The 23,126-nt window shown below is 57.0% G+C and overlaps 1 protein-coding gene across 4 annotated transcripts in view; it reads left to right on the top strand.

The window, feature by feature from the left end:
* The window catches only part of STARD13 (StAR related lipid transfer domain containing 13), a 190,654-nt gene that overhangs the window by 99,723 nt on the left and 67,805 nt on the right, over positions 1-23,126 (top strand). The window contains exon 1 of one of the 4 annotated variants that reach the window (XM_045838939.1): positions 10,405-10,576. The exons of the other annotated variants lie outside the window; for them this stretch is intronic. The gene's annotated coding sequence lies outside the window, so the exon portion shown is untranslated. Of the gene's footprint in view, positions 1-10,404; positions 10,577-23,126 lie in introns of those variants that run through there. 4 annotated transcript variants of the gene reach the window in all.

Genomic DNA, 23,126 nt, shown 5'->3' with positions numbered 1-23,126 from the left:
GCGTGATCAAATGGAGCCCACGAGGACGCAGAGGCAGGGCCAGCGCCCTGGGCATGCGACTCTGCCCTTCCGGGACAGGGCCCCACGCTGATGAGGGCCTGGGCCTTGGTTCAGTGGTCTGCTGTTTCTCAACCCCGTTTAGGTGTGCGGCTCGTTCTCCAGAAGTGCATTCACATTGCTCTTCAGCCGTCACCCTCATCCGTCTCCAGAACTCTCTCCTTCTTGCAAAACTGAACCTGTGCACACCAAACGAGGGTTGCTCCCCCGGCCCCTCCCTCCGAGCGCCTGGCGGCCACCAGGCCACTTTCTGCCTCTACGAACGTGACTGCTCTGGGGACCTCGTGCAAAGGGGATCATCCGCTGTTTGTCCTTTTTGTGCCTGACTTACTCCGCTCAGCACGCGGTCTTCAGACACACGTGGCAGTCCGTGTCCGAGTGTCCTTCCCCTTTGAGGCTGCATGCTATTCCAGGATGTATAACGTGACATAAAAATGGGGTTATTTCACCGGCGTTGTGAATTGTAGACAAGACTGATGACAGGGGAATGTATCGGAACCAGACCTGGATACCATCTGTTTTTGAAAGATATTTATATTAAATCCATGAATCTGTGGGAGGACTCCTAACCCCGACAGCCAGCACTCACGGTCTACAACCAGCTCACACGCATCATCCAGAACCAGCTAGTGCTGCTGGTCTAGGGCCTGAAATAATCATCACAGGTTTCGTCCCTGAGTTTCAGATGGGCATGTGTCACGGCCCGGAGGAAACTCTCCCCCTTTCCCTTTTTAAACGCCTGCGGCCATTAAGTGTGTCCATCCCGGGGTCCTCGTGCGTGAGGTCCATCCCGTCATTTGTTCGTTCGCTGCGCACTTAGGAGCCTGGAAAGTACGAGACGCAGCTCTGGCCGCCGAAGGTGAATGAGCCCACAAAACCGAGGGAAGAGCTCTGCCTCGTGGAGCCTCTATTCGAAGGACAGACGGACATTAAACCAAAGAAGCGAGCAAATGGAGGGGAGGTGAAACTTACCGAGCAGGAAAAAATGAACGCAGGGATGAGGTCTGGCCGTAACTTTTGGATGAGGTGCCTGCCGCAGACACATGATTTAAAAGTGGGCTCTCTGCCCATCAGCCCTTCAGTCCGGAACCGGGGGACCCTCTGTTTTCAGGCTGGACCTGCCCCCGTGTCCCTGCCCCGCAGGCACGGCCGGGAACTGCCGTGTGGCTCTGGGGGAGCACCTGCCCCGTCCGTGGAAAGTGATTTACATGTTTCTTTTCACCGTTTTCAGATTCAGCCCCTAGCACCTGCACAGCACTCCGCATCTAACGGGCGCGTTCTGTTTTGAAAGTTAGAGCAGGGACACACTCTGTGTTTCTCCAGTGCTGGCATCATCGGGGTCGCCCAAGGGCCTGGTTCGCCGAGAGGTTTTCATTGTAAAGGGACCGTCTCACGGGGACCCGGAGGTTTTCACTGCTGCTCAGCACAGCCAAGCCCAGAAGGAGGCGACCGCGTGCGTATTTACCCCACCACGTCCTCTGTCCCTTTAATATCCAAATCTCAATGCCGGGCTGCGGGAGCCCGGCAACCGCTCTGCGCTCCTCGCGGAGGACCGCGCCAGGAAAGACGAGGCCGCGCGCCACGACGGTGCTGCTTGAGCTCACCCACAAGCCCCGCGGCGCTGGGGCGTGTGCGGCACCTCTCGCCCCGTCGTGCTGAGCAGAGAGCACACACAGGTCGCTGCGAGTCACAACCGGGCGTCACTGTGCAGGGACTGTCACAGGGCTGGCGTTAGGGACGCAGGGGGGCGACGCAGACTTGAGCCCAGACACGGCGACTTCCGTGTGACCTGCGACCCCCCTGGAACCGCGCTTCGGTGTCCCCATCAGAAAGGTGGGGGGGTGGAGTGAGGTGCATGTGTGCACAGGTGGGCGATGCCGTCCGCTCGGTACACGTCTCTCTCTCTCGCCCGTCTCTCTGGAAGGCCCCGCTGGGCCAGCGGCTCCCCGGGGGGCAGAGGCATGCCTGCTGTGTCTCAGGTGCCGGCGCGATTCCCAGGCTGGTGATTTTCCGGTGAAGCTGCGTTTAAAAAAATCAAAGATACATTTAGTTTTGAGGATACTTTTCCCGACGGCGTTGCTCACTCGCGGCGCTGTGGCGTCCTTCCCAGCACGTGCTTACTCTCCAGGAGGTTCCCTGAACCTTCCTGTTCTGGAAAGCCACCGATGACAGCCCAGCAACCCAGCACGGCGGGGGGGAGCGGAGAAGCCCCAAGGGACGCATTTCCCCCGGACGTGGTGGCCCTGCGGCCTGCTGCCCCTCACGGACATCGTGCTGTCCCCTCAGCAGTCCTGTCGGGCTCTTACCCAGAAAATAAGTGGCCCCGTCTCCGAGTTGCTCGGCCTGACAAGCGGCGCATTCGGCAGGAACGGGCTGAGCCGTGGAGGCAGGACGCGGGAGGCTCTGGAGTGAGGAGGGTGGGGAGGGCCCCGGTGTGCCCACTCCCACCCCAGTGCGCCGTCAGTGCCACCCAGGTGGCATATGTCACCAAAAGCAACGAGCTGGGGTGACGGGAGGTGTCTCTTCCATCCTGTGTCCTGTGGGCTATGAGGGGTGTCCACTGGCCACATTGTCAGCCATAGTCTTCATCCCAAGAAGCAACCTGTTCGGCCTAGGATGTGGGGATGGATGACACTCGAGTCCTTTAGGGAAACGGTGGCCCGTCCTCCTTCGAGGACACCGAGCACGTGAGACTTCCCTATCTCTTGCGGCCTCCTGTTCCCGCAGCATTTTAATCGTATCTACCCCACGAAGCGCAAAACTGACCTCCCCAGAATAGCATCGCTGTGTCCAAGCATCGTGGCTGCCAACTCGGACGGTGCCAGGGTCCGTGGGACAGGCCGCCCTCGGGTGTGGCACAAAGACAGGTCGTGGCATCTTCCAGAGCCAGTGCTCAGAGGTCACCCGGAGGACACTGTGTGAGAGCTGGCTGAGGGTGGCAATGGACGATGAACCTGTACGGGTCTTGTTGGGTTCTGTAGACGTAAAGCTGGTACTAGCCCCGTGGGGCTAAGATGGGCCAGGACGGACAAAGGCTGAGCTTCTAGACAGAAGCGTGACTCCTGCACAGCAGGCACCTGGGTGGGAGCAAGGATGTGGTCTTTTTAAGGAAGAGTCCTTCCAGAGCAAGAAGACTGCACCCATCAGAGACGGGCAAGCTCAGCTGCAGGGCCTCCCCCAAACCCCCCTCTCCCCCTCTTCTCCAGAATACTTGTTCTGTCCCTGAGTTCTTTGGTACACCCACTTCTCAGCTGGACGGAGCATTTTGTTGCTCTCCAACCACATTCTTCCCAGGCAGCGCTGGTTTGTGTGTCTTAAGGCAAAAAAACTACGGTGAGAATCTCTGATGCTTTCAGAGGATGTAAACAAGGTTTCGTTGCCCCGGAAACCAGCCTGGGTCCTGATGGGTTTTGTAGGAGGTCATGCGCTGTAGGGGGTCAGAAGCATCCGAATCTCTTGACAGGAAAGGCCCCCTTGAAACTTAAAATAGGTGTCGTGTTTTAAAGATCCTCCCAGTTTGAAAACACACGCAGGGTGTGAATGTTGGGTCTCAGCCACCACAGCAGGAGAAGGAAGGGCGTGTGTGTGCACGTGTGTGTGTGCACGTGCGTGTGTGTGTGTGTGTGTGTGTGTGTGTGTGTGAGAGAGAGAGAGTGTGGTGCCGGAAAGTAAAATCTGGGATTTATTAAATGCGGAGGTTTCTAATACGTCCCAAAGTCCTCGAAGGCTGGGGCAGGCCCGGGCAGTTGTCACTGCGTGCTGACCGTCCTGTGTTCGGATTGCGGGGCGCGTGCTGGGCGAGCAGCGTGGGCCAGGGCTGCGGCCAGGGCCGCTTGCCGGCGTTGATAAGCGTGATTCCCGATTTTCAAAGTCAAGTACGTTAGCAGATGGCTTACGGTGCCAGGAAAGCTCAGGGCCACCCACGTTTCACTGCAAGATGAGAAGCAAGTTCAGGAGCCTAGGATTCCTGAGCGTTTCAGATAAGTCTGCGTCCAAATTTGGTTTCAGAGCTGGTTTCCCTCAAGCCACCCAGAGCTCAGGAAGCAGGGAGACAGGAAGAGGGAAACGAGGAGCCTGGCTTTGGTTTGCCCGGTTGTGAATGAACAGTGTCCCTTGTACTTTCAAAGTCTACTTTAGGTCTTTTTTTTTTTCCTGAAAATGTCCAATGGACTTTAAAAGAGACACTGCATTTTTTAAAGGAATTTCATTGCATGAGCCAACTTGTGTCTGGTTACCCCAAATAAAAGTCCAAACTCGAGGCCACATACGAACTGGGGTAGGCAGCGGCGGTGGGTGGCCTGCTCTTCCAGGCAGCGGAAGCAACCTGCTGTCTGGGTTCAGAGAGAGCCCAGCCCTCCCACCTGGGGCCCAGGGCCTTTGTTGCCCCAGACAGCAGCTTCCCTGTGCACGGCCATTAGCGTCGTAATCAAAGCAGCAGCGCGTCTCAGCCCAGAAATCCAGAGAACACCGTCCAGACACTGCAGCCAGCGTCGATCCGATCTGCACGGGTCCACGGTGAGCGAGCAGACAGCAGGGCCGAGAGCAAAGTACCGGCGCAGAGGGAGGACAGACAGGCCCAAGGCCTCGACGGGCCGGCTTCCAGGGGGCGAACCCGGGCTCGTCAGGCGGCAAGGAACTCGACGCGTGACATGGGCGCCCCCCGCCCCCCCAGCAGGTCGTCTGCGCTGCTGCCTCCGTGCCGACGCGTTCAGTCTGTGGCTCCTGGATGCCAGGACTTCACATACCGTCCCCGCCCCGCGAGCCAGCGGAGGCTCCGTTCCCTGGCAACAGAGCCACAAGCCAGCTCTCCGGAGGAGCGCCAGATTAAACACAGTTATTCGTGCACCACGTGACCCTGTGTTCTCTGTTTTGAGTGTGCCTTCCCGAGGCACGGTTGGCTCGCCGACAAGACACCCCCCCGCACACCCCATTTCCCTCCCTCTCTCCCTCCCTCTCTCTCAGGTAATGTAACCCAGAAGTTTATAAATTGGGGGATTTAAAAAATAGCGAAGTAGCGATGTTCTCTAGCGCACAGGGGAGCGGCCACGCGGAGAAGGGAGTGCTGACGTTTTCAAACCGCACCTGACAAGGACTCCAGTTCTTGCTGTTTGAGTCCCACTGAGGGCTGTCCTCACGGCCCCGGTCATATTCGGGGCCCTCGGTGGCGGACACGTCACACTTCTTAGGTCATCTGTTTGGGTGAAGGGAGTTGAAAACAACCAGGGTCGGTCATGCAAGAGGCGGAGCCTTAATTTGCTTCATAGTTTGAAGGCATCAGAGAGAGAGAGGGGAGGGTTGCCTCGATCCAACCACGTGATGGCTTCACACAGCTTCACCTGCTGAAAGCAGAGTGAACATTTATAACTTTGTAATGAAAGGCACGCTTTTTTTCCCCAGAAGAAGAAAGGGGGTTAAATGCAGCAGAAAGGATACCATGGACTGTTACACTTCTGTAGGAGTGTTAAACACTGGGAAAGGGGCTGGTGGAGGGCTCCCTCTCAGTGCACAGCGGGAACACGGGTTTGTCTGGTTTCCGAGTTCACCCGGAATGCTCGCTGCTGAAATCGTGGTGGAGGCACGCACAGTGTCTGAGATCCTGACACTCAAACGTGAGTTCGGGGACAGTGGAGACGGTGGGAGGTCTCCCACCCCCCGCTGTGCGCACCCGCACCCCCCGGACCTGCCCGCGGGGCCCCTGCAGCTCAGCACCTGTCTCCGCTCGCTGGTGCTCCGGGCGCATGGGTGACATTTTCATTGCTGCAAGTGAGAGAAACTCACAGGAGAAGGTGGCACTTACGTCCTGCTTGAAATGGCGTAGGAGACCAGCAGACACGCTCCAAGTACCCGTGGGCATGCCGGGGTGACCATCTGTCACCTGCAGCAACTATGTGAACTGAACTCGACTCAATTAATTTTTTCGTCTCTGAGTTCGTATAGTCGCTCACTGATGCGCCTGTTCTACCGCCCTGCCCGGGACATCAGCCACTGGAGAGGGCCGGGAGGGACGGATGTCTTGACTCCCTGTCTGGAACCCCAGCCAAGCTGGCTCAGATGGCGAATGCTCAGGTGTGGGCGGCACGCGGCTTACAGCTCAGCCTGAGTGCCACACCCGTACCGCCGCGTCGTACATGCACGCGAGTTTTAGAGTAAATTACAGATAGTACCGCGGTCAGCTGTTCGCGCAGAGGATTACTCGTTGGACTGTGATTCGTTGGATCAAAAGTTCAGTCGCAATCGCCGGTAGTTTAAAATTCTAACTGTGGAATGATAAATAGCTTGTGCCGACTCGTCCCGGCATTTTGCATAAACTGACCCACCTAATTTTCACAATGTGATCGATTACCCATCGAGCGGCGAGGGATTGTCAGTAACCGGCCCCGGTGCGTGCGGCTTGCGCGGGCACAGTCAAGGTCAGAACCCAGCCGCTCGGGATGTGAAGTCGCCTTCGCACTGCGTGAGAGAGAGAACGTGCTCTTCTCCACGAAGCCACGCGGCCCCACCGGCCGCGTGACCCCGCTCCTCACCCGCCCTGGCACAGACTCTGCGCACGGGGCGGGCCGCCGGCACACCCTCGCGTCCGGTGCACGGCGCTCCTCTGCCGGTGTGTGCCGGTGTGCTCGGCTGGTCCCCTCTCTGCAGAGCTGACGGGCCTCATGCTCTGCAAAAAGTAAAACAGAATCGCCGAGGAGCCGTTACCCGTCGTCTCTAGGACCCTCCCTGCGGTGCCCAGGGCTTGCTGTTGAGGCTCCTCACTCGTCCCGTGAGGCCAGCCTCGACTTTTTGTCTGTGGTCACCAGAGAGACAGTCTGTGGCTCCAAAGGAAGGGACAGCTGACTGACTATCCGTCTCTAGCTAAGGAGTGTAGGACTGAGGACCAGGACATTGGTCCTAGTCTTCATTGCTGCTCTTGGTTCGAGAACTTGCACCTGAACTTGGATGTTGCTTGCGCTGCTTCCCTGACCGGCCATGCCCAGGGTCTGGTGAACACGGAGCTTCAGATGCCCCGCTGGTTGCTCTGCCATCTGCTACCGTCCTTAAACACATTTTTGTCCCCAACGAGGATGGCGTCCCTCTCCCGGGCCTGATTTGCCCAGGGACACGGCTGTTGGGCCTTTGACCATGAAAATGGGCGGGGTGAGTGAGGCAGCTCTCTGGCACCCTGGAGCTGGGGGTGACCTTGGGCAGACCTTCCACACACTTGGGTGGGTCGCACCCTGCATGGCCCTCAGTTGTCCCGGTCCTGAAGGAGAGGACAGGTGCCCATCAGAACTCCCCACCGCACTCAGTCCCCTCCTCGGTATCTTCCTTTCTTTGCCGTAAAGCCACTCCCTGTCCACAGCATGTCGCCTACACACAGTCCTCAGCCCCCAGCGGGTGGGCGCCTGTCCCCAGGGCCGTCCGACAGCGCCCTCGTAGCCGTGTGTGCATTGCAAAGGGCGGCACAGCCTCTCACTGGTCAGCGGTGCCATCATTTATGCGTAAATTCCCCGCTGGTGGCACGACTGTAGTTAGCCGTGTTTCGCTATCACAAATAATGTCGTCGTGGAAACTTGCGTATGTTGTGCATCTGTCAGCAAACACCTCCAGGAAAATGCCCCCAGGTGGGACTTTCTTCAGCTCCAGCCCCCTGCCTCCCGCAGCTGCGCAGTTGCTGCTGGCACCCCCTCCTCTCCAGACCCCTTTCCTCCCCGCGGGCCTCCCCTGCTCCCACCACTGCAGCGGCCTCCTGGGTGGGTCGTCTGGCTGCTCTGCCCTTCCTGATCCATCCTGAACGCGGCTGCCGCATCTCCCTGCTCAGGCACAGGGTCACTCCTGTGCCCAAACCGCCCGAGGGCTCCCGACGGCTGGTCGAACTTACTACTGACTCCCCACAGCCCCACCCCAGCATTCAAGGCCATACCACGGTGTGACCCCCCACCCCGTCCCCGAGGTTCCCCTCCCACGTTCCCTGAGCCTCAGCAGAGCGGACGGCCCCCTGGTTCACGTGCCCACCCCCTCCTGTCCCTGTGTCCCCGAGTCTGTCCTTGCCTCTAGGAAGGGCCTCTTCCCAGGGTCCTCCTCCCGCCCTGCCTGTGCAAATCGCGCCCAAACTGGAGTGCCGCCCCTCCGCGGGCACGTTTTCTTGATCGCCCACCCTACCCCCCGACCTAGATGCGCTTTTTCCCTCTGGAACCCCAGCCGCGCTCCCGGCGCCCCGCTGTTCGCGCCTTCTGTTTCAGGCCATGATGGCTGAGCCCCTGTAAATCGGCCGCCCTGGGGTGCAAAGCACGCAGCCTCCCAGGCTCCAGCGGGATGCTCGCGCCCGATGGGAGGGAACAGCGTTTTTAGACGAGACGCTCCCGGTGGTGCAGGCTCTTCCCCCCACTGGGCAGGCTCCTCCACGCGGAAGGGAGGGACCACACACCTGCAGCCGCCGAGAAACTAGGTCACCTTTCCGGTGTATTTATTTAACCAAGAGCACAGGCGTGCACTGGGAGCAGGGCGGCGCGGGCGGGGGAGGGGGTCCAGGCCCGCGGCCCCTCCTCGGCCACGGAGCAGGGTCCCGCTGCGTCTGGAACTCTGACGCCCGGCCGGCCACAGCCAGCGGGGCTCTGCCCTGCCATCCCCGCACTTCTATTCACGGATGCTCACAGACTTCCTGTCGCTTGAGTCACCCTCCTTGGCAGCAGGAGGACATTCTCCAGGGAGGAAGCAGGGGAGGGAGGCGCTGGGGTGAGCGTCGAAACTGGATCAGCTCAGGGGTTCCTGAACAAAATCTCCTCTCTTCTCAGTGACCCAGAAAACCTCTTTCCCCACCAATCCCAGCCTCACATCCGAGGAGACAGGAAGGTCGCACGGGTCGCCTCCACCTTGAAGTATCTGATTTTCCAAGTTGAGGCTGGAGCTTCTCACAATGACCTACACTCCTTCCTTTACGGCGGCGCTCGTCCGGTTCAAGGTCTCATTCACTCACTCACTCACTCACTTGACAAGTGACAATTGTGTCTGTCCCCGCCCCCGCTGGGCTCACAGACTGATGGCAGGTGACAGCTGCAGGATTCTACGGTGGAAGCAGAGCTGAGGTGTCCAACCCTCCCTTCCCCGCCCAGTCTGCCCTGGGCTCCCCGCATTTCTTCCCACGGCACGTTCCACGCCACAATCAGAGTTACCCTCCGCCTGCACTTCACGCCCGCCCGCCCGCCGTTCCCAGAACCCTTTCATCTTCAGCTCTCCTTATCAGCGCCCGTGGTGCTGAGCCGGGGGCCATCCGTTGCCAGATTAAATATTTATACGTCTTTCATATTCTCTCCAGTTGCAAAGAACAATGCAAACGTTGACTAATGACAACACGGTACTTTATCACCTGGGTCTAATCTGGAGATCACCTGGGAGGTCTCCAGAGCTTATCTTACGCCCTCTGGGTTCAAGGACGCTGTCCAAGAAACAAAATTTGAATCTAGATCTCCTGGCTGTGGCTCCTGCCGCAGTCTCCAAATCACTCGCCTTGTTTTAGGAACGTTCTGGCCTGCTCTCTGCTCTGAACGCGCCGTCCTTCTGCCTGATACGGCTTGGTTGTGTTGACCACGCAGAACAGGTAAGTTCGAGGCTACGCCCTCTGTCCCGCCGGGCTACAGAGCAGAGCACTGCCACGCGCTCAGCTGTTCGGCTGTGCTCGGTAGAGCAGGCTGCTCTGTGGCCACAACCTGAAATGCGTCCGTGTGTTCTCGCGATTCGCCAAGTTCACCGGAGGCTGAAGTGCCAGCAAACCGGATATGAGGAGGCACAGTGTCGTCTGGATACGAGCGAGGACTTGTGTGTGTTTCAGGACAGAAAATGACAAGTGCACGATTTTGTCAGGTGCTATTTTGGCATGTGCTCCTCCTTCCCATTTTCTCCTTGAAATCAGTTCTCAGTGTTGCCATGTTAAAAGTTACTCAGTCATGGGTGTGTGTTGTAAGAGTGTGTGTGTGTGTGTGTGTGTGAGAGAGAGAGAGAGAGAGAGTGTTTTGGGCATGGACGTCTTTTAGGTCGTGTTAGGCACGGAAAAACCCGAGCCTGGTTCCCAGCCCGTCTTCCCATTCTGTGAAGTTTCAGGCTGACTGAGAACGGGACTTGTTATATAACATCCAGCCTTGGCCCTGGCGTGGGGCGGGGGGGACCCTCGGGGAGGCGCGCCCCTCCTGGCTGGTGGCAGCCTGGCAGTTTCTCCCTCTCGTGTGTGCCCTAGCTTCAGAGGCAGGTTTAAAATAGAGGCTTTATAGCAAACCCAGCTGTGAGTTTTCATTTCGTTTTCTCTCTTCGGGCTGGAGGCGGGGCCAAAGCCACCCTCAAACCAGCTCACCATTGATCAGGCTGCAGCCCCACAGGCAGCGGGCAAGCGCGGAGGAAGCCGTGGCTGGCAGCTACAGTGCAGGGGAACCGCTCGCGGCGGACGCGCCATCTGTCAGGGGCGACGTTCAGGGCAGCGGAGAACGGCATGAAGAAGAGGGTGGTTTTGTTTCCAAGGCGCAGCACAGCCTGAGGACATTTTTTCCACAAAGTAAGTTTGTATTCCGTAGCAAAAGAGGTCCCCGGGGCAGGGTGGGGCATGCGGAAGATCCCAGTGCCTTCTATTGGCTGTGTGAGTTCTGGTATTGATCTAGAAAGTTTCCCTGTGGTGTATTGGCTATTTAGAGGGACAGTCTTTGAACAAGAACTGGATTCAGAATTTAAAGCCTCTCATTTTGGTGGTTCACTTTAAAACCACTTGACAGATGCAGTAAAGATTTATTTTACTTTCATGTAACTTCAGAATTGTTCTTCTCAGAGTATAGAGATTGGTATAGGCATCTCTCCCTCTCTCTCTCTCTCTCTCTCTCTCTCTAACTCTGGGCACAATTATCAGTGTCTTTCCTCAAAGGAGATGTAGGAGAAAGTGCCCGTCTCTGAGATTTAAGAGGCTGGCAGTAAACACTATTCCCTGGATGTGGATTCCCTCGGATCCGTTTTAGGTAAATGGCCATGGATGTGACCTAGACGTCTGCGTGCTTCCCCAGTAACGTTACTGTGTTGACATAGTTTCAGAAGGGAGCTGCTTCCGGGACTTCTTGTAGTTTATTTTTCTCAAAAAGCCTTTTACCCGTCCCCAGAGCCTGCGCTACCGTACGCGACGCCCCTGCTATGGATGTTTAAGACCTTTTCAAAGGCATTCGTTGTAAAACAGAGTCGGACTTGTGCTGTCCGCTGTCGTGTGTTAAGTCCAGGAGGTTTGCGTTGGCTGCCAGGGGCTGTGTGTTTATTAGGCCGGGACTCGTCTCATTCCACGGAACTGAGGCAGCGGTTTGGAAAGCTAGGCTTCTGCGGGTGACAGCAAGGAGCCCCTTTCGCAGGAGAGGGCCGCGCTCCTCCAGCTGACGCCGGCGAGAGGGGACGTGGCTTCGCGTGGGCACGGGCAGGCTGTCCCTTCGAGCCAGAGGTGGAAGCCACGGCTGGAAACTCCCCCAAGCAGAGCGCGCTCAGGGTTGTGGCCCAATATGGGTGTCGGAGCTGTGCGGCCTGTGTGGGAAAATGGCCCCGGTCCAAGGTCTGGAATCATTTATCTTCCGCCGGGGTCCAGGAGACAACCGTGGCGTGCCTTTTCCAGGAACCCGCGCTGATTGATTTCATTTACCCAGAGCCGCGCGGCGACCGGTGGTGGGACACCGCACGTGGGGGGCGGGGGAGGGGGGACATCCTGATCAATTTCTGCTTTCCTGACATCCTGCTCTCATTAGGGTTCTTGGCGCCTCTGAGCGAGATGGCGCTGGCATGACAACCAGATGGCTTCTGCCGGGCCCTGGCCACCCGGGCCCTGACGCAAACCACGTCTGTGGTCCCTTCCAGCGGGGGCGTCAGAAACCGAAAGCCGTGCGCTGGGCCTCACTGCTGTTTCGGAGGCTGACCCTGCTCCCTCCAGTCCGGATGTGAGGACGGAGGGAGCAGCAGTAGACAGGGTGCCCCGCGGGCTTTGTGAAACTCCTGCGTCAGCGTAGCGATGTGCACGGGGAAACTGTGACATTCTGGAACGTGCCCTCCTTGAGGTGCAGGCCGGTGCCTGTGTGTGCGGGTATCAGGTGAGGGCATCAGGTACGCCCGCCGGTCAGCTCTGCCCGAGCCGACCTCGCGTGGGCGGACGTGCGCTGGCGTGGGACAGGGCGGCCTCCACACCTGTTTCCCTGACGTGTGAGAGAGCGTTAGCCCAGGTCAGAGCTCAGGGGGACACGTGGAATGTCCCGTGAGGACAAGGACACCCGAAGCCTTGGAGGCCAGCCCCTGCTTGTGCGCTGACCACCTGATGGTGCTGAGGGCGACACCTGGCCTCTCGATAAATCCGTGGCCCTGCTTGAAAACAGAGTGGCCAATTCCAGCCGTGTCTTGGCTTTCTGGGGCATCGCCAGCATCACTGTGATAGGTGTCTGCTGCCTGGTGCTGTTAGCTTTTGGCATCGGCGTGACGGACGAGGTGGCCCCTTCCCCTGGACAGAAAACCGTGAAGCTCCAGGCCCCTGGAGCCAACCCCGTGCCCTCGATCTCACACACTCGTGACGGCGCTGGCGCCCCAGCCCTTCCCTGCGCAAGGTTCCCCTTCGGTTTTTCTCACCCCAGCTCCCGGCCTGTCCTCACACGGGTTGAAATTTTAGGAGTAGAGTTAAAACGGGTGCGATGCGGCCTCGATTTAGTCTGCTTCCACATATGTCATTTTAACCATTTCTGATATAAGGAAAATGGATGATGGTGCAAATTCAGGGCCTTAATTTTTTTGCTCTTCATATATACGTGTACACTGTGTTTAACTAAATATATGCTTCTATATATGCGTAGCTTCGTGCAAGATATCTACATAAAATCTTTACGAAATATTCTCATAACAGCGACAGGATATAAAAGATCACACGTAGGTAGGAGACCAGGACCGTTAGCGTCCTGTCGTTTTCAGTGTCACGCAGAGGGCGGCAGAAGTCAGAAACCAGACCTGCCCATCCCAGCCGCCCACCCCACCGCACGCCCAGCCACGCCGTCCCCGTGGGCGCGGTGCCCTGACTCCTGCAACACGGCAGCTCTGCGAGCCGCCTCGCGCATCCGTGTCTCCCTGGGCGCGTCACGTCACCCCACCCCGCCGGCGCGTAGTGCCCCCGCTGCCGTGCGGGAACGTGTCCCTGGCCATGGGAGGTGGTGCTGGAGGCCGAGAGGCCCACGTGGAGACACTCTGAGAACTTCCCAGGCACTCCCTGCCCTCTGGAACCTTCCTTCTCCCCTTTCCTAACAAACCCCGTGCGTCAGCCAGCGCCTCCTCTGACCTCTTGCCCGATCTCAAAGCCGCGTTTGCTCCTCCTTCGGAAGCCGCGGCGCCTCTCCTGGAAAGAGCTGACCAGCGGGCCAGCTGTTCCCCCCTCCCCCTCCGCTCCCCTCCGACCCCAGCGCTGCGGGCGCCCTCACGTCTTCACGCTCTGCTCGCCCCGCCCCCTGGGCTCCGCTAAACGCGCTTTCTCCTCCGTGTTACCACTCGCTGTGTCCCCCAAGGCTCCCTTGAAAGTCACGGGTCTCGAGCCTTCCCCAGCGCTCCGCCTCCCTAGGGTCCGGAGCTCCTCCCCGGGCAGTCAGTCCCCGGTGGGCACTGCCAACGGCGCTCTGCCCCGGCTCCGCCCTGTTCTTCAGCCGCCGGTCTCCCTCCCCCTGCGGGCTGTGCGCACAGGGGCAGGCACGTGCTGCTGTGCCTCCCTGGCGCCCGCGTAGCTTCTCCTCACCCACTGGTGTTCCCGTCGTGCTCGTTTCATGAACGAACGAGCCAGTCCCTGCGGAGCTTTCTGAAAAGTTTCCATCATTCATGATAGACTACGATCACACACTTTGGGGGACAGAATCCGGGCACCCATTTCCATGCCTGGAATAGTTTGGCCGTCCCCATGCCGTAGCCCAGCGTCCCTCTGAGGCTGGGGAAGCGCGTGTGCGATCACCAGACAGCGACCAGCGAGCCCACGGGCCCTGCCGGAGGCCCGCACCTCTCACCCAGCTAACCAGGCATGGACATGACCCATCACTCGCCGGGGTCTGCGGGGAGACGCCGTCTCTCTGAAGAGAAGTTTGGCGGTTCCGTCAGGACCCTGTGGTCTAGTAACTCCCCTTGAAGGAGGTTATCCCAAGAGCACGGTTAAAAATACGCACACAGAGCTTCCTGAACAAAGATATTTAGCACGACATTCGTCATAAACAATATGAAAAATGGCAAGTCCGGTGACCAGCATCAGTTTCATAATCAGAACAAGTTCTTAATAATCTAAAGGCCGCACGATCCGCATTCTGTACTATCGTCGCATTGACTTGTGGGCTGCCGTTTTTTCTTCGAGACCCTTTACACAGAATCAGGGATGCACACACCTGGAGAAATCAGGTGGAGAATTTCTTCCAGGGTTTCTAAGGCACCACCGTCCCTGTTTTAATCTGGCCAACACTACAAATAAGATCACCTCCGAGCCAGAGTTCGGAAGCTCTTTGCAGGGGTGGGAACCTTGGCATCGGTGGGAGTCCAGAGGCCCAGCTCCCCACGGTGACAAATACCCCGTCACCGTCACCATCGCCGAGAGATGGGAATCGGACTGGTTCGGCTTTCCCCTGGAACTGAGGTGCACAGCAGTTAAGGGAAAACTTGAGTGTACTTGTTAAATGAGTGGGAAGAAAACTATGTACGTAGGGGAGGCTTTCCGTAATCCCTGCTTTAATCTCCTCTTACAAGGAATCGCTGTCAGAGGTAAAGCTCTTTTATCGTAACAGTTTCTGCAGGTTTTATCAGGACAAACCACAGGGATACTGGCAATGGCCCGTGCAGTCAGGGCTGGGTCCTCGGGGGAGCACTGGGCTGAGGTAGAAGCTCCGCCCTCCTGTACCCATCACCTACCTTTCTGTTCAAGAGGAGGCATTTTCTCTTTCCAGTTCTTGGGAAAATACTTAAAATTCAGCCCCACTAGCAGCGCCACTCCCTGAAGCTGGGAGTGAGGAGGCCAGGGCACAGGATGGCTGGGCAGGAACACGTCCCGAGCAGGACCGTCCCCCTTGTCGTAAAGGGCACAGCAGCCTGTGTCTCCTTGAAAGACGGTCCTCCGTGGTCGTGATCTGCATGTTGCAGAGTAAGTCGTGCGGAGTCCCCTGCTTCAAAGAGCTCACTGTTTGCATGGTGAAGGGATGCCACCTTCAAAACTTAACACAAACCCAGTAAAAAATAAACAAACCCCACAAAGGGATGCTCCCCAGCCAACAGGCAATGCAAGCATGTCTGGGTGGGGTGGAGGGAGCAGGGGGACGTGGGGCTCTGAGGGGTCCACGCCACAGGAACCTCGGTCCTGACGACCAGGAGAGACTCTGGCCTTGGTGTCCGTGATGCCGAGGGACCCGAGGGGTAGCACCGTCGCCAGCTGCATGGAAACTCACTCCTCACTGCCGTCCTCGACCAGCAGGGGCAGCGCAAGGGCGGAGCTGGTCGGCTGAGCAGCTTGAGCGGGGCCGGGTCGGCGGCCTGAGCCGCAGGGGTGAGACAGCAAGCGGCCAGCCGAGGAGGACGCGGACCCCTGCAGCTCAGGTGGCCCAGACAGGGTCCCCGGGGACAGGTGCACACAGTGTCAGCCAGCCAGGGGAAGCTGTTCCGGGGGTTGGGCCCTTGCCCTTCAACCTCCGCAGAGGGGCCTCTGGGGGCCTGTTTATTCCGAAGGCAGCAAAGGGCAAGAGGGCCCTGCCTGAAAGCGTGGCCTGTGGTTCTAGCATTTAAACTCACTCTTCTGTCCCGGCGAGGATCCGGCTGTAAAAGCCTCTCGGAACAATGGGTTCCCAGCTCCCCACAAGAAAACAATGATTTGGGACAATCTCCTGAGAACGGCTGTTCTTTCCCTAAGTGCTTATTATCCCTCCCACCGGCCCGTCTGTGCCGGGCCTGGCCACAGGCTAGCCCTGTGTGTCCCGGGGATGGGCCTGGGGAGGGGACACCCCCACACAGATAAGATACAATTTCTTGAATTAACCCAAAATTACTCGGTGAAAGGAACGCTTATGTCACGCAGACGCACCCTGACTGGTGTTCTGGGAGCCTCGCAAGGACTTGAATAAAACCGCAAAATGGTTGACCGACCATGGGGAGCCTCGGTTTAAATAAAAGCAGTTTATTTTTAGCTGAGGACCAAACTCCAAATTAAGTGACCTCTCCGTGCCAGAGGTCCCAGCAGAGAGACAGAAGATACCCACATCTTTCGGGTTTGTGATGAAAGGCTCTTACTTCACGTTGTTCACGCTGCAGCTTTGTGTTTCTTTTCGGCCTCGCCGGCGCTCGCTCCTTCGGTGCTGGTATATCACCCCCGCAAGGGGTCAAAGTGCGCGTCTCGCACAGTTCTCTGGGATCACGGTGCACAGCCAGCGCCACTGCGCCGTTCACTTCGATAGGTATCTGTGGGTCTCCTGCTGTGTGCGAGGGACTGGGAAGAGGACACAGAGCTAGCCGGGCCTCTCCAGGGTGTGTTGTGGCCCCATCGTGGGGGCAGACGCGAACTCAGTTCAAGGGAAAACGGCTTTCATCCCAGTCGGAGGTGGGGCGGTGCCCCGGGGAGCAGCACTGAAGTCGGAAGGATGGGGAAACGTCGATTTCGGGAGAGGGCCCAAGGAGCGAGGGGATGTGCGCAAGGGCGCATGTCAGAAACACAAAGTCTGGAAATGGTTGAACGTGGTCCAGATAAATGCGTGGCCCTCCCACGTGACTGGCTCGGGGGTGTGCAGAGAGGCTGCACTGGGAGATGCGGCCGGACAGGGAGATCGGGGACAGACCCCGAAGGCTCTCGGCTGGTCTTCCCTAAGTCGCGCACAGCCATTGACAGTCGGGGCGGAGAGCGGTGACGTCGGAACTCGTCGTTCAGGGGGGAGTGTTTCAGGAGAAGAGTGCGTTGGAAAGGAAGCCGTGATACCGTTCATACGCCCGTTGCAGTGACCCACCCATCCACCTATTCCCTCCTTCCATCCAGCAAATACTAGCTGGGTGCCCGCCGTGCACCAGGCCAGTTTAGGCTACAGGTCGAGGGATCTGTAGATAGAGATACATCAACAGGCAGAACGAAAAGACAAAGTTTTCTGACCCCATGATATTAGTGTTCGAGTGGGAAGACGGACAATGAGCAACATAAGTAGGTAAATGCCGTTTATTGCAGTGATCGTTGGTAAACAGAATGAAGGGGGCAGGGAAAGGCGGTATGAATGTGAGGGAGAGGGGTGGACGTTTTTGGAAAGGTGGCCAGGACGGGCCTCTTGAAGAGGCAACTTCAGTGAAGACGTGGAGGGAGGGGCGTGGAAGAGAGGATCGTGGGTGTCGGAGGCCAGAGCACGCGGGAGGCAGCAGAAAAGGCAGAGGCTTTGGCTCAGCAGTTGACTGTTTAGTGAGACAGTGCTGGGCAGGGGGAAAAGGAGCGCGAGGAGGAGGAGGAGGAGGAGCCGTTTCAGTGAGAGCCTGCCTCCCTGACGAGTAGGCCTGGTGCAGAGGGTTAAGTCAAGGACAACTTGAGGGGGTGGGTTTCTGCTGAATCATGTGGCCCTGAGGTATCTGGTGTTCAGACAGTTTGGGTAGGACGGCCTTGGTCTCATCAAAGGAAGCGGTGAAGTCAGCTGAGAGGAAGTGAGGGGTGCAGGGTCAGGGCCAGGAACTGGAACCCTGCGGCCAAGTTTTACACCAGCTGGTGGGAGAAACGGGAGCGGGACCTCAGGGGATGACAGTGTAAGGACTGACGAACGGGGTTTGTAGCTTAGCTGTGGCCTGTGTATCCGCGGGGCAAATGTGCATTAGTACTTGCTGTGTGGGTAGCACCGTGCTAAAAGCTGACCACACCTCGGGGGAACATACTCACGGACGGAGAGCACGGACAGTGTTTGTAAATATATTCAACGTGCTGTTTTATCAGGCTGGAGAGGATGAGGCAGCATAAGTATCTGACTTCTCACAACCAAGCCCACTGGAGATACACACAAAGTGTATTGGGCTGATTCTTAAGAGATCCATTTCTCAGAAAACTCTCCTCTCCCCTTCTCTATAGAGATGACTCGGTCACACCCAAACAGCTGTATCCTTATGATCAGCCCCATCCGGATCTGCCTGTAGGACTGGGTTTTAAACCCATGCGCTTCGAGGCGCCTCACAAGAGACACGGGGGTGCTCCAGGGGGGTGCTCTGGCGGTCTGCGTAAGACACGGGTCCCCCCAGGATTCCTGGGGCTGAGCAGGAGCCGGGGCAGCCAAAGGCCCTGTCTCTTAACCTTGGGCCCCCAGCCACTGGGCCGGGTATCCCAGCATGCAGTCCGGTTGCCCCCGGGGCCCTAGTGTCGTGAGAAAGGCCGGGAAGTGTGTTACAGGAGACGCTTCTACAACATGCCCACTGCACACTCACGCCCCCTGGCACCAATATTTTAAGTGAAGGCCCAACAGTTTTTGAGCAGTACTACCAATGTATCCGTCTGTATTCTCTAAGTCACAGATGTGCTCTACTGTCATAAACAATGTCATCATAAAGGCCGAAGTTCATTAACATCCTCCTTTCAAATCATCTTCTAGACCATTTTCAGTTCTTCCCGTGGACTTCTTGTCTGGCCTAAATATATTCTCAATCGTCCTTACCTCGTGGATGTGACTGTCACAGGGCCAGGGTGAGCAGTAGGGACATGTCACTGTGTCCCTTCCTTGTTGACTCATGCTAGTCGTTAACATCATCTTCTCCTCTTCGTGGCTTTTCCGCAGGAATCTGAAGCCACTGCTCCATTTCGTGAGGGCAGGTCTGGTTAACAGTAAGCAGTGGCGCTCTGGCCGGTGTGGCTCGGCTGGTGGTAGTGTGTCCCAAAGGTTGCAGGTTCGATTCCCAGTCAGGGCACGTACCTAGGTTGTGAGTTGGATCCCCAGTTCAGGCACGGGAGGGAGGCAACCAATCTTTGTTTCTGTCTCTCCCCCTAAAAGGAAAAAAAAATAACAATTAAGAAAAAGTCCTCCAGTGAGGATAAAAAATAAAAAGTTAGCGACGCCATCCACATGTCTCTTGGCCGGGCCCGTGCTGGTGCCAGCGTCCCGTGCACCGCTCCCGAGCGTCCACGGAGACCACCAGCAGGCGGACAGCTGATCCTGAGACTGAATGCTGCCTCCCAGTCGGTTTCTTAAAGATAAAAAATAATTTAGTGCATCAACAAACTGTGGTACGTTTACACAACAGAGAGGAATTCTATGCAACAGAGAGAAAGAAGGAGCTCCTACCCTTTGTGACAGCGTGGATGGAGCTGGAGAGCATTGTGCTGCGTGAAATAAGCCAGTGGTGAGGGACAAATACCACATGATCTCACCTTTAACTGGAACATAATCAACAAGAGAAAAAAGCAAACAAAATGTAACCAGAGACACTGAAATTAAGAACAATCTGACAATAGCTGGGGCGCGGGGGGGGGCGGGGGGGACAGTGGGGAGAAGGCTTTTCAGGAACTACCGTAAAGGACACACGGACAAAACCGAGGGGGAGGGTGGAAGCAAGGGAGGGAGGTGGGTTTGGAGGGGGTGGGAGGAAGGGTGGGGAGAAAATACAGACAACTGTAAGTGAACAACAATAAAGTAAGTTATGAAACAAAAAGAGATAAAAATATACCAGTGAAATATTTTAAGTGAAGAAAAACAGAAATTCCTGACATATGCACGTGCACCCCATTTGGGAGACCTCTGTGCTTGTGTCCAGATGCCCATCACCCCCCAGTTTTCCCCAGTGATGACAAGAGCTGTTAGTGCATGTGTTCCTCCCCTGCCAGCCACACTGCGGGTCCCGTCCCATGTCACCCTGCCGGTCACGCTTTGAGGCAGGGTCATCACCCCCGTTTTGCAGATGAGAAAACGGAGGCTCCGGGAGGTTCATGACCTCGTCCAAGGTGGCCTAGCTTCTGTAAGAAACCGACAGATTTGAAATGAAAGGCCTTTCTCATCTCAATGACTGCCTGCCATCTCTTAGGGTCGGGGGCAACTTCCATTCTTGTGTCTCAAGAACTGAGCCCTAAAAAAAATAATAATGCATTTTGAGCCCTCCAGGCACCCTTCCTGATAGTCCTGCCGTGGGTGCTGCGTGTCTGCTGCCCGCCCTCAGCGGCGGCATCCTCGTGCCTGGTCTCTATCCAGGCCACAGATCTGGTTGCTAGGACACCCCTCATGTTAGGAAAATATTTGTCCGCTCCAGGTGGCTGCAGCAGCGGGCGGGCTGACGGGTGGCTCCGGGAGTGCGAGCCCTGAGCCAGCGAGCACTGGGGCCGTGCGCTGTGAGAAGGACCTGCTGTCCGCAGGGGCTCCGTGGGGTCGGCCAGGGACTGGCGCGTTGCACGTCCCCTGCGGCAGAACGCCCACTCGCGTCCGCGTGGCTGCGGGGACGGCAGGCGCGTCTGCACAGGTGAAGGAGGGGGCTCCCGGAAGAGCGTGCCTTCCCGTGGGGAGCACGCCGCGTGAGGGGACACCGGCCTGTCGCCCCGGGGACATGCAGTTGGGCTGCAGCCAGAGTGAAGGAAGCAGGACGCGCCTTCTCACTGTCGGTCGGAGATGGAAACCATCTCCTCGGCCGGAGTTTATTCCCCTTGAACATGATTATATCCCAATAATGGATTCTTCCAGGAAGAAGGGAAGGACTTTCTCAGAAAAAATAAATAAAATGCAGTTTACTTGAGTCCCATAAGAGTTCTTGCACAAGAAATGAAGAAGCTTGGGAAAATGTGAGCTCTTCTGTGAAAACAAGGTTTTCCTTGAAGTTACGACAAGAGCTGCGGTTCACACGACACGCTGCCGTGTGTGGGTGCTTGCGCAAGAGGGGCCTGTGGCCAGAAGAATGTGTGTCAAGGTCTCTGCGGCAGCGATGGCCTTTTTATTTTTCATGACTAATAGCATACATAATTTCCTTTTCATAAAATGGCTTATCATTCATCCTTCATTTTTTTAAAGATTTATTTATTTATTTATTTTTAGAGAGGGAAAGGAGAGAGAAAGAGAGAGAGAGAAACATGAATGTGTGGTTGCTGGGGGCCGTGGCCTGCAACCCAGGCATGTGCCCTGACTGGGAATCGAACCTGCAATGCTTTGGTTCACAGCCCGCGCACAATCCACTGAGCTACACCAGCCAGGGCTATCATTCATTTTTTTAAAAAAATCTGTCTTTAGCCCATCCTGGCTGGTGTGGCTCAGTAGATTGAGTGCTGGCCTGCGAACCAACGGGGCCCCTACTGCGGACCTGGCCAGCAACCCAGGCGTGTGCCCTGACAGGGAATCAAACTGGCCACTCAATCCATTGAGCCACACCAGCCAGGACCGTAGGTTGCTTCTTTATGTATACTTTATACCTGTTAAACAAAAAGTTTAACTTCTATGGCGGAAAGTCTTTTTAAAAGAAAGAGGTTTATCAGGGCCACAGGGACCAGCAGCTGCAGGGCTGGGTGGAGAGGTGCTGGGCCTTTTTGTACAGGAACCCGGGGAAAGAGAGCTGCCGTTTGTTTGGAAAGACCTCACACCGGCCCCAGGGGAGGAGGCGGGGGAGAGGAAGCGCAGCGGTTCTGCGATAGGCGGGGAGTCCGTGAGGAAGAAGTACCGTGTGTGATGACTACGTGTGACTGGTCTCGGGCCGCGGTCCTGGAGTCAGTCCTGGAGTTGTGCGCACACGCAGGTGCAATGGGCCGCCTATGGGTCAGGCGCACGGGCGCCTGCAGCTCGGGTCTGAGCGGCCTCGTACACTTGGGACTGGGAGCCGTCCTGTGTCCGCGGGCTCCCAGCATCCGCCGCCTCCCTGCTCTGTCTCCCACTGTCACTTCGCGTAGGACATCTCCGAGTTTCGCTGTTGTCACACCTGCCTTCTTGCAAAAGGGTGTGGAAGAGCTTTGCTGTCTCCACCTGCCCACTCCCATTTAGTGCTGCGTGAGGCCTGGGATTGGAGCCGAAGCGCGTGGTCCTACTGGTAGCAGCCCCACTGTGCGGCCTGCACCTCACGCAGCTGCTCTGAGCCTTACCTTCTTCCTGCATAAGGTGGGCTGATAACACCTTTTTAGAGGTTGTCGTGAGGATTCAATGAGCCACATACATAAAAGCTCAAAGCGTTTCTCATTGTGCCTGGTGCGTGATCTCGACCGCTGCAATGCAGGCAACTCCCAGCAGCGTCTTTGACTGGCATCAGAGTGAAAGCAAGAGTCACGTGCATTTTTTGAGCCACCATGTGAACCTGCCTCGTACCCTTTATATCGGGGAGAACATCCGTGAGTGCGCATTCAAAAACCACAGCACGCTAGCAATGCCATTTCTTTTTAAAAAAACAAATTTCACCAGCAAGTGTGCATAGCTGGTTAACAAATTAAGGCGGGCTAGAAGCAAACTCACCAATAAGCTGTTTTAGCCTCTACGTAGCTTATTCCCTGTTTAGTAAATAGTCCAACTATAGCAAATGTTTACCCCCAGTCACACGACAACACGCCCAAAGCCTCCCTGTGCTCTAGAACGTTTGCTTTGCCTTTTCGGTCATGGCTGTTTGGTTGTTGTCAGCACGTGTTACCACGCCACCGTGTGCCCAATCCAGTGTCAGGTGCCGGGGAGCTGCGGTGGCCCAGAGCGCCTCCAGGGCCCAGACTCCCGGCTCCGAGAGCGCGGCCCAAGACCAGGTGCACCGAGAGCCAGAATGGCCAGCTGGTTTGCAGACCAAGTGCAGCGTATGGTCATGGACCCAGATATGTTCATGGCTGTCTTATAGCCAACTGCCTAAAAAAACGCACTTGACTCGTGCCCCCACAGTCCGAATCCCGTCTGCCCTGTCATCTTTATCAGAAGTGGCGGACAAAACAGAGGGAGGTCAGAAATGTTCCATTGAAGAATAACACGGGGAAAGGGGCGGGCTTGGGTGACGCGTCCCTGACAGACAGCGCGGCTGAGGCTGTGGTTTCTCTGGACGTCTCTCTGGCTCTGTCGGAGACCACAGTGTGAAACCCAATAAACGGGGGGTGGGAGCTCATCGGCCACACCGTCTACCAGCAAAGCGTCAGGCAGACCGGGGCCTTCCTACGGCGTTTCTGCGGGCGT

The sequence above is a fragment of the Phyllostomus hastatus genome, unplaced genomic scaffold (assembly GCF_019186645.2).
Source record: "Phyllostomus hastatus isolate PE091 unplaced genomic scaffold, TTU_PhHast_1.1 phas_contig_29, whole genome shotgun sequence".
In the NCBI taxonomy this organism is placed as follows: domain Eukaryota; kingdom Metazoa; phylum Chordata; class Mammalia; order Chiroptera; family Phyllostomidae; genus Phyllostomus; species Phyllostomus hastatus.
This window is presented reverse-complemented; position numbering and strand designations above follow the sequence as displayed.